The 10,486-nt window shown below is 37.9% G+C and overlaps 1 non-coding gene across 1 annotated transcript; it reads left to right on the top strand.

Moving 5' to 3' along the window:
- Positions 1 to 3,124: 3,124 nt before the first annotated feature.
- On the top strand, positions 3,125 to 3,232 carry LOC132009384 (U6 spliceosomal RNA). The gene has a single exon (XR_009401890.1). It is a non-coding gene; the product is annotated as a U6 spliceosomal RNA (small nuclear RNA).
- Positions 3,233 to 10,486: the final 7,254 nt, after the last annotated feature.

Below are 10,486 nucleotides of genomic sequence, written 5' to 3'. Positions count from 1 at the left end.
CAGTCACTGTACCTGGAATTCTGCTCTCATAAACCCCAGTAAAACATGCAATTCTCAGTTCAAGCATGTGACATGTGTAAGCCCTTTATGTATCTTTGATGTTCCAAAAGTTTGGTTACCTCCCTGGGTTCTCCAAAATTCAGCCTGGCAGTTTTTTATTATCTTTTTAGCTCTTCCAAGACTTTACAGTGATTAACAAATGTTTTATCTGTATGTTTAATAGTATTTAGTGGAAGAGTCAATTCATGTAATTTCACCTAGAGCCCTTTTTAAAAGATCATTCTTGACATCCATGTGATGTCATGATGTGATGTGGGATGAGAGACCAAGGATGAACACAGGGAGATAAGTAGAGACTTTTACAATAATTTAAGCAATGGCTGGGACCAAAGTAGCCAGAGTACAGTGTTGAGAAGTGATTTCACTCAGAGACAAGTTTAGTAAAAGGCTTCTGTGACTTCTCATGTCCTAGTGAGTATCTGAAAGATACATTTTGTACCTTCAAGGTTACAGACCAGGGTCTGCAGTCTGATCCATGACACTGGATGAAAGATAAATTCGTTGTGGTGTACTCAGGCGTATCTGAATACAAATTGCCTTCAATATCAAGTGTGATTAACGTTGTGTCTATATGTTTTAGAGTGTTATTTACAGGGTGAGAAATGATGGATGAAATAATGCATTTTGTTCCATCATGTTAAATCATCAGAGTAGTAATGTAATCAGTTTAATTTGATTGGCAAAGATGTAAAGTTATAAGTAAATCAGTTCAGTGGGTTTGGTTTTTCTTTTTTTATTCCTCTCTTCTGAAAATTATGCATTGAAATAATATGCTCTCCTTTTCACTCTAAATATTAATAATCATGGCTCATCTTTATTATTTACTCTACACATTTATAAGTATGTGTTTGTCCTACCCTCAGATAGGGATCTCTGATTATTGCTTCTGCCACTGCAGCCACTGCCAAGCTTTCCAAGCAATACACTTGCTTACCTGGTATGCCAACTCTAGTTCCAGAAGCCAGCTGAAGTTGATTAATATATACTGTTAACACATTTTTCAAATAGTTTCATTAGCAGGGGGCACAGATAGTTTTGCACAGTTGAAACTAAAGCATAGCCGATTTTGTATTTTGCCTTTCACTGTTTGTTGTATTGAATCAATTGAATGATTCTATCATAAGTATGTTTTGAGGGTACCATATCATCTTTATCAAATAAAGTAAAAGAAAACCATTGCAGAGAGTTAATGGGCCAATTACTTCTAATTTGGGTAATTAGAAATGTAGTCTGTGAGTAAGCTTAACTATTTCATAGTTAGTTTAGGAGGGACAGGACACAGTCTCCTAATTTCCTATGTGCAGCCTTGCTCTTGGGTCAAACCATAGGGAACTTGTATCAGAGATGGCGTATCCATAGAAATGTCCCTTGCTAGTCTTAGCTTACCAATAACCAATGCTGTGGCTGGACCCGCCTTCATGGCTTTTACAATTGCAAGACTTCTTCCACAAAACCATTAGGAAACTCAAAGAGACGAGGTTTACTACTTACAAGTCTGGAACTCACAAGGCACGTGCAGGGTCACACAGCACGGTAGCTGGGAGGGAAGGAGAGAGAGAGAGAGCACAGGATGGGATTCTGTTTCTGTTGGGGTTGAAACTGGGGAACTAGAGTTTGTGGACTCAATCTTAATCTGAGGATTTAGCAGTGTTAGAAAAGAAACAATCGAAGCTTGAATCAGACACTGACATTACAGAAACAAACAGACAACAAAACAAAAAAAAACAAACCTCTCAGAGCTTACACTATGAGAAGATATAAAAAATAAAAATCTCAGTAAATACAGCTTATGAACCAAAGGACTTGATTAAAAACTTTGTAAAGGTCTATCTCAACCAACTTAGAAATAGTCTATCCCCATTTTTCTTCTTAATTTTTAAAAGTATAAATATGTTCTAAAATCTTGACGTCCACTTGAGAATGACTCATTAGTTTAAATTGTGTAGTAATAAGAATTGTTTAAGATACATTTTCCCCCATCATGTGTGGGAATTTAGACATAATCACCAAGAGCTAATGAGGTTATGTATTCAAGAACCCCTTGACCTAGCCTGTGATCCAGTCCTGCTTCTTCTGATGGCTCTGTTGGGCCTCAGAGCAGATGGCCAGGTTTCCCTTGTGACTATCCCATCTGTCTGAGGGAACGAAATTCCCAGCTGAGAGCAATTAGAAGCCATATTAATACCCTGGCAAGGCCGGTTAAGACCAGTTGGGTGGTCTGCTGGCTGGAGGCTGAACAATCTCGCCATCAGTTAGGCTCATAAGCCAGACATTCCCAAAGAAGCCAGAGCATTCAGGAACTTACGGCTTCAACTGGTGTTGAAGAGTGTTTGTTTTCACTTTAAAAAGTGAATTTAGATTGGATAGAGAGAGCTTTCCTATAAACAACGGGGAACAGTGCTCATTCACCTTCCCCTTTTCTTAGTCCATCCCCCTTCAACACCGTCATGGATTTTTATAGGAAATAGGAGTTTTTCTTCCAGATGTATTGAAATGTTGGTGGGTGAAAGAGAGGAAGCTACAAGCAAATAGCTCCATAAGCCTTCGGTGGCATATTATGTGGGCCACAAAATCGTATTCATTTATTTCAAATAATATGTCCTGTCAAGAGGCCTGGCGTATCAACTTTGATGTGACTTGATTATTCAGAGGAATTTCGGAGAATTCAGCTTGCTACCCTGCATGTATATTGACTTTTACTGTTTCAAACCCTCACCTTATAATATGCCATTTAATCTTCACAAATATTATTTTCTTCTTGTTTTCTTTGGTAAAATAAATGTAAATGAGGCTAAGGTAAACCAGAAAATGTACTAGGACATCAGCATGAGTATAATGTTTTGTTTGTAGTTCATTAGGGGCGCCAATAGAGCTTCCTAGTTTTATTTTGTTTTGTTTTTATTTTTGTTTTTTTGAAAACAGGGTTGCTGCATCCATACAAATCACACTGCTTGTGTATTAGAGTAACTCACATTCTGGGGGGTGGTTCCCCCAAAACATTCAGTGACAGTTTTTCAAGAAAATTCCTTCATGGTCTTATACAGCATCAAAACCAGATGCTGTCGTGCTCGCTTCAGCAGCACATATACTAAAATTGGAACGATACACAGAAGATTAGCATGGCCCCTGCACAAGGATGACACCCAAACCAGATGCTGTCTCAAAAGTGTCTACAGATCTCTCCTCTCCCAGATCTTTGGGGATCCATCTCGCAAATCATGTATGAACAATATGCCAAAGTTTGCCCATTATAACAAGACAACCCCTTGCTCAGTCAAAATCCAGTAGAAGACAGACTCATTACAAGATTATTTTGCAAACTGGCCCTTATCTCTCATGCTAATATAAGCCCTTTCTACATTTATTTGTATGAAAATTAATTTACCACGTTAAATCTGGTGGAATACGTTGACTCCTCTATCTTCTATATTTTATTTTAGGATACATTAAAAGAATAACACAATTCAAGCATGTATTGTCTTTGCATGTATTATATGCATGTGATGTCCAGCAATATACAGAAAGCAAATAATGAAAAGCAAGACCCACTCCTCTAACCTACCACTTTCCTGTGTATCTCAAACTAATATGAGTATGCTATTTTAGTTGTTAACATTTGATGCTTTCTATTAAATTTTTATTATGATGGATGTCTATTTCTCTTATGTATGTCCTCTTACTTTCTTGTATGCCATCCTCCACCTTCTTTTAATATTGCATTATATTCACTTCCTCTCTGGTTAACTGCAAATTCAAACAACATTCTTATGCCTACAGTTCTATCCTGACAACAGTATATGATAACCCCAGGCTTCCCATATTCCACCACATCCCTTTGAATCTCTCAACATTTGAGCTATTATTTTCCAATCTTAGTGTGCATATTTTCATTCTAGTTTGTAGTCACAGATAAGTCCACAGTTTATTTACATATTGGTTCCGAAAGCAGGAACAAATATAAAGCATAGCTTAGACAAAAAATTACTAAAAAAAATTTGTAATTTTTTTTGACTGCAAAGTGAAATTTCACAGGATTTTTGTAGATTGCAGGTACACAGGGGAAAACAAAAACAAAAAACAAAAAACAAAACTTCCAGAGCCATCCTCATTACTTTACAATAGAATAAAAAACATAAGGTGTGCAAGAAATTCACAAAAGGAAAATCCAAGGGACCAATAAACATATGAAAACATACCCAGCCTAAGAAATAAACAGGACATTCAAATTAAAACAACTGAATACCATTATGCACTGATGTTAGGCATTCTGACTGACAAAAGTTAAAAATAATATCATACAATGACAATATGTAGGGAAATAGAAATTTACTCATGGCTGATGGAAGTCTAATTAGAATTGCTTTGGGATTGATTTGGCACAACCTAGATGGACATATGTATTCCTTATATCTTGGTGATTTCCCATCTTCATCATTAACCAAGAAAAGCTCTTACATATTTGCTCAAGATAGCCTATAAGGTGATGGTCATTGCAACACTGTTTCTAAAAATATTTTCTAAAATGGTAACTCTTAAATACCCATGAAATTGAGCATAAATAAATAAATAAAATACAATGTATTTAGAGAATAGTATATATAAATTAAAAAGAAAGCATTAATTATTTTGTTTCCTTGATGTCATTGAATGCACTCTACAACTGAAATTGAATTTAAAAAGCAAACACACAAAAACCAAGAGGTACCTAAATGACTTAGTCATTTAAACATCTAACTCTTGATTTTGGCTCAGGTCAAGGTCTCCAGATAGGGCATTCATGCTGCACCTTGGTTCTGCACTGGGCATGAACCCTACTTGATTCTCTTTCTCCCTCTCCTTTTTCACACCCCCATCCACCTACAGTCACACACTTTTTCTCTCTCTCAAAAGAAAATAAATAATAATAATTGTTGAATAATATGTTTAAGGGGGAACTGACATTTACCGAGTGCTCAATGTATGAATTGGAAGTATGATTGCCCCACTTTGCAGATGAGAAAAACAAGTTCAGATAATAAGAAACATTTTCAAATTCCCACAGCTGGGATAAGAATGAGTCCTGACACCCACTCTTCCAGTACTTTGCAAACAACGCTGTCCTGAGTGTATGTGTGTATGCATGTGTGTGCAAATGAACATGTAAATTAGAAAATTTTAATAAATGCCCATGGATAAGGACTAAAGGAAGTATAATGCCAACTGTAATATCGTAGTTCATCATTTTTAAAAAAGGTCTTGAAAGACCCCCCTCCCCCTTCGTTAACTAATTAACTGCTCTTTTGTTGTGTAAGAGTACCCCTCCTCCCCTTGCAGTGAAAAGACCCTTCCCCCAGGGTTGAATTCAATGTAACTGCTCTTTTGCCTTTCTGTAACTGCTTGGCTTTTAGGGCATGACACTTGTCTCCTGTTTGAACAAGATACCTTCTCCTAATAGCCGAGGCATGGTCACAAAGGCAAGGGGGCTGCATGGTCACGTAGGTCACGTAGACAGGGGGCTGCATAGTCAGGTAGGCAGGATGTCTTTCTGCTGAGTAATAAGGTCAAACTTCCCCTCTTTGTTTCCCCTTCCTGCCTTTCTCTTCACTCGAGGGGGTCTTCCAAAGCCAATCCGCTAACACCAAGTATGCCTTTTTTCAAATGTTCAAATTGTCAGCCACTCAGCCCCGTCCCATCCGGGACTTGTTTGTACCTGTCTATAAAAATCCTGCACCACCCCAGCCAGGTGTGCTCAGCTAGCAGGAGCTGCTGACCACCCGCAGGCGCCTGCATAACAATAAAGAACCTCTTGCTGTTTGCATCCTGTGGCAGTGTTGAATTCTTGGGTAAGGGGATCCTCCGGTCTTTCAGTCTACTTACTTGAGAGAGAGTGTATGCATGTGCGCGTGCAAGTGGGGGCAGGCAGAGGGTGAGAGAATCTCAAGCAGATTCCTCAATGAGGATGGAGCCCTTCATGGCACTGAATCTCATGACCCTGAGATTGTGACCTGAGCTGAAACCAAGAGTTGGATGCTCAACTGACTGAGCCACCCAGGTGCCTCTATAGTGGATAAAAAAGAAAATGTCATGGAATATAAATACGAGATGGCAAACATAATTTTATCTTATTTATTTATTTATTTATTAATTTATTTGACACAGAGAGAGATCACAAGCAGGCAGAGAGGCAGCCCTACCCAGGGCTCCATCCCAGGACCCTGAGATCATGACCTAAGCCAAAGGCAGAGGCTTAACCCACTGAGCTACCCAGGTGCACCATTAAAAAGTGTAACTCTCCTTAAATAATTAGCACACTTAGTACCTTTACATACATATAAGTGGCAAATAAGAGCCTAAAATAAAATACATAACAGCTTTTTTTTTCTATAGGTGAATGACACAAATTCCCAATACAGTAGCTAATTAACATCTTAGATTTTATAAATGTTTATGGCCAAGAGCTGGCATTGACCTTTAATTTCTTTGGGCTGGTTTAATGAGAAATGCAGACTTGAAAAACATCAACATATTGCCAGTTGAGCTAAACAAAAGGCGTTTGTTTCTCTCGAATGGATATAAACAAGAGGAATTCTTAGTTCTTCTGTATGCAAATGCATGCATTACAAAAAATAAAATGCCCCCCCATGCACACAGCTAGCACATCATGAGACTCACTCACACATCTGTTACGGTGTTCTAAATCAAGCCATTGCAATATTCCTGTTGTTTTTTAATATGCTGTGAGCAGTTTTCTCAGTAAGATCAAGTTAGAACAGCTGGTTATATCTGAGGAGTTCAACCCATCCAATTTAACATTTACTGAGCACTGTCCTCCCTGTGGTTGGAGAATCAAAGATGAATAAGGCATGACCCTTGTATTTTTGGAGCTCAGAATTAATTAGAGGACTCTTCTAAGCACATACATAATTATAAGTTAGCCTATTGTGGTAACAAAAGTGTTATTAAATTGCTCTGGGACTGCAGAAGAGAAAGCAAATTCTTCTAACTATGAAGAAGGACTTGCAGATGTTGCACTGGAAGTACTTCCTCTTTGAAGGACACATAGTATCAGAGGGATAGAGAAAGAGAGAACATTCCAGACAGAAGGATTCTCCATATAAATATTTTTATTGTAGTGAAACCCACACATTATGAGTAGCGACTACGAAGAGCAGTTTAGTAACCACATTTTGCCACATATTTTGCAAACCGTACTTAATAGCATGCCTGTAGTCACTAGCATTATAAATAAATGACATTTATTGAGTGATTGTTAAATGCCGTCAACTTTATATATCTTAGTTTATTTAATCCCCAAATGAACCAAGTATATGTTACTATGTCTACTTAATGAAAGGGGATCGTGTGGCTCAAAAATAGTAAATGGCAGCTAAAAGTGACATGTCTAGCTTTCAAAACCTGCTCTGCTAATTTGAAGATTGTGCTCTTCGAATGCCAATTGTACCATTGAATGAGAAAACTGGTAAGTGGTAGAGCCAATATCCCCACACACAGACAATCTGGTTCCAAGGAATTTGCTTTTTGCCACTTGCTACAGGACCCCACCATGTCAGTAAAAATATGCAGTTTTGACCTGGAGTAGTACAAGTCTCTCAGGCAGGATAATATTCCCCTAGCAATAATTTTCAAAATCCCAGACCGAATTAATGAGTGAATAGAGCACCCCATCCACACTGGGAATTTCCATGTGAACATCCTGCTGACACCTCAACATTTATTCTTCTCAAGCTTGACTTGCTCAATTCTTTCTCATGATATGTAAAGTCTGCCATCACTCACGATGTCATACATTCCAGAACCTGGAAGCCATTCTTAATTTTCCTTGCGTTATTATCCATATCCATGCGCTGCCCAGATGGTTCTGATTTTGTTCCCTACTTATGTGTTGAATCCGCTCCCTCAGTTCCATTCCCACCGATGAGTCTCATGAAGCCTGTATCATTACTTGTCTCCGACCTCCTTATAAGACTCCTGCCACTCAGCGTTTCTTCCCATCTACGACTTACACACCTGCCAGAGGTAGCTTGCTAAGACAATTAACATGTGGGTTCACTCATCTGTGGAACAAAAGGAATACTGTGGAGGACCACAGGAGAAGGGAAGCAAAACTAAATGGGATGAAATCAGAGGGGGAGAAAAACCATGAGACACTTTGGACTCCAGGAAACAAACTGAGAGTTACAGAAGGAAGGAATGTGGGGGGATGGGGTAACCAGGTGGTGGTTATTAAGGAGGGCACATGTGGTGATGAGCACTGGGTTTTATATGCAACTAATGAGTCATTGAATACTACATCAAAAACAAAGATGTCCTATATGACGGCTAATTGGACATATGATAAATTAAAACAAAGAAACGAACTGAAAAAAAAAATAAAATCTAAAAAACAAATAATAAAAATAAATTAATTCTCAAAAAAATAAAAAATAAAAGCAACCTGGTTCTCACTTTTGTAGCTAAATCCTTGAATCCTTACTACATCATGAAAAACTCTACTGCCAGCTATCAAACTACCTTATAGCTTGAGGATTAAGTTACCAGAATCTAGAATCAATCCTCGTGTCTTCCAATACTGCTCTGACACTTGTTGGGTCTGTGAACTTAGATAATTTATTTGGCCTCTTAATTTCTGTTTTCTCACCTTTGAAGTGACAATAATGGTATATACCCTAGTAGAGTTGTTGACTTGATTAAATGAGTTAACACGTATAGAGTGTTTAGATTGGTACCAACAATTAGTACTCAGTGTTTTCTCTCATTATTAGTTTATCCCATGTGCACATCTGTGTGCTTGGGATATACCACACTTCTTCTGGCTTCTGACAACCATGAATAGAACACACTCTCTCTGGTATGATTTTTCTTTTTCTATTTGGTAATCTTCTCTTATTCTTTTTGAGCCAGTTCCCATATCCTATGTGCATGATGCCTTCCTTTTCTCCCCTCTCCCAAGGGGAGTGTTCCCATAGCAGTGTGTTGAGACTGTGATTTGTAACTTGGTGTTGCAAGCAGCAAACACAAGCTGAGAGAAGAGTGACTCAATCATAGTTGAGAGAAGAGAACTCTGTGGCAGGAGGGGAAATGTCTGAAGGGAAGGGGGGAAGCTAGAGGCAGAATACTGGTTAGATACCATCGAAAGAAAGAATGAATATTAGAGATGATGGCACTGACACAGTCAAACTAAGGGTCTCAGGAGGTTGAACTGAAAACACATAACATCTAGTGAGGGGACCATAGTGAAACATTATGTCAAATCTAATGCTTTTGTCTGGTTATAGAGAGGGATAACTTGTTTTTCTGCTGTCATCAATCTTCTTTTCTTATCTTCGTTGTCCTTCTTCTCCTGCACCTTCTCTTCCTCCTCAGTCTCCTCCTCTTTGTTTTCCTTCATTGATCCATGGGTCCACATATGCTGATCTCTATATATGCAGAGTATTTAGAGCACATTTGAATGGCAAAATTGCAAAGATGACTTTGGTATAAAATATAGCAAAGGCTATTGAAAAGAGGGTGAGGCAGAATCCCTCAGTGCTTGTCCTAAGGTTAATCGATGTATATTAATTGTGTGACTCTGGCCTCCTAACCATCATATGAGGTTGTATAATTGGTATCATAAGAAGCAAATAATGAACATGTGCAAATCTTTTAGAAAATTATAAGGCGCTCTACAAATGGGAAATATCACTTTTCTTACTTCCAGAGTGTTGTAATAGGTTTTACAAAATGAGTTCAATTTTGTCTTGCTCTGGTGACTGTGGTTCTTATAGGGGGATTGAATTTATTTAATCTGGTTGAAGTTTCTAGGATATTAGTAAACCCTCAACAATATTTGTCCAAACTTAGTCACATGATTTGTTACAAAGTTCTTTTTATTGAGCATATGCACAGGGTGTGCTTGTATTTGAAGGAAGTATATCACTTTTTCAAATTTCAGTAAAAAAAATAAAATAGCCAGGGTCATTCTTTGCATTACTTTTGGCTGTCTTCTAATAGACTAAAAAAGTCAACAGCCTTGTCAAATCAAATTAAACCTTGGCCTGCACCCCAACCCTTGCTCCCCTGGATGGAGAGCACATGATAGTCTTTAAATAGTGCCTGAAGATCTAAGGGCAGGGAGGATGACAATAAAATGTTTTTGATGTTATTTTTTGACACATTGTTAAAAATATGCTTCATTCACATCCTGTGCCTGAAACTTGTTGTCATCTCTCCCAATCTAAAATAACTGTGGTGACCTTCTATTAATACCACTAGATGATTAATTAAGACAAGGCATCAGGTCTATAGTAGCCCGTGACAAAATAATTGCAAAGTAACTTTAAAAGCATCTTTGTCTAAGCTAACGTATATAGATTTTTTTAAAAGGTGACATATCCAGCAATTACTTGATGATGTTTCAAACAAGCTCCTAACATACAAAAACACTTTT

This window comes from Mustela nigripes, chromosome 1, assembly GCF_022355385.1.
Source record: "Mustela nigripes isolate SB6536 chromosome 1, MUSNIG.SB6536, whole genome shotgun sequence".
NCBI lineage: Eukaryota > Metazoa > Chordata > Mammalia > Carnivora > Mustelidae > Mustela > Mustela nigripes.
Note: the sequence above shows the minus strand (reverse complement) of the source record. Positions and strands in the feature narration are given on the sequence as shown.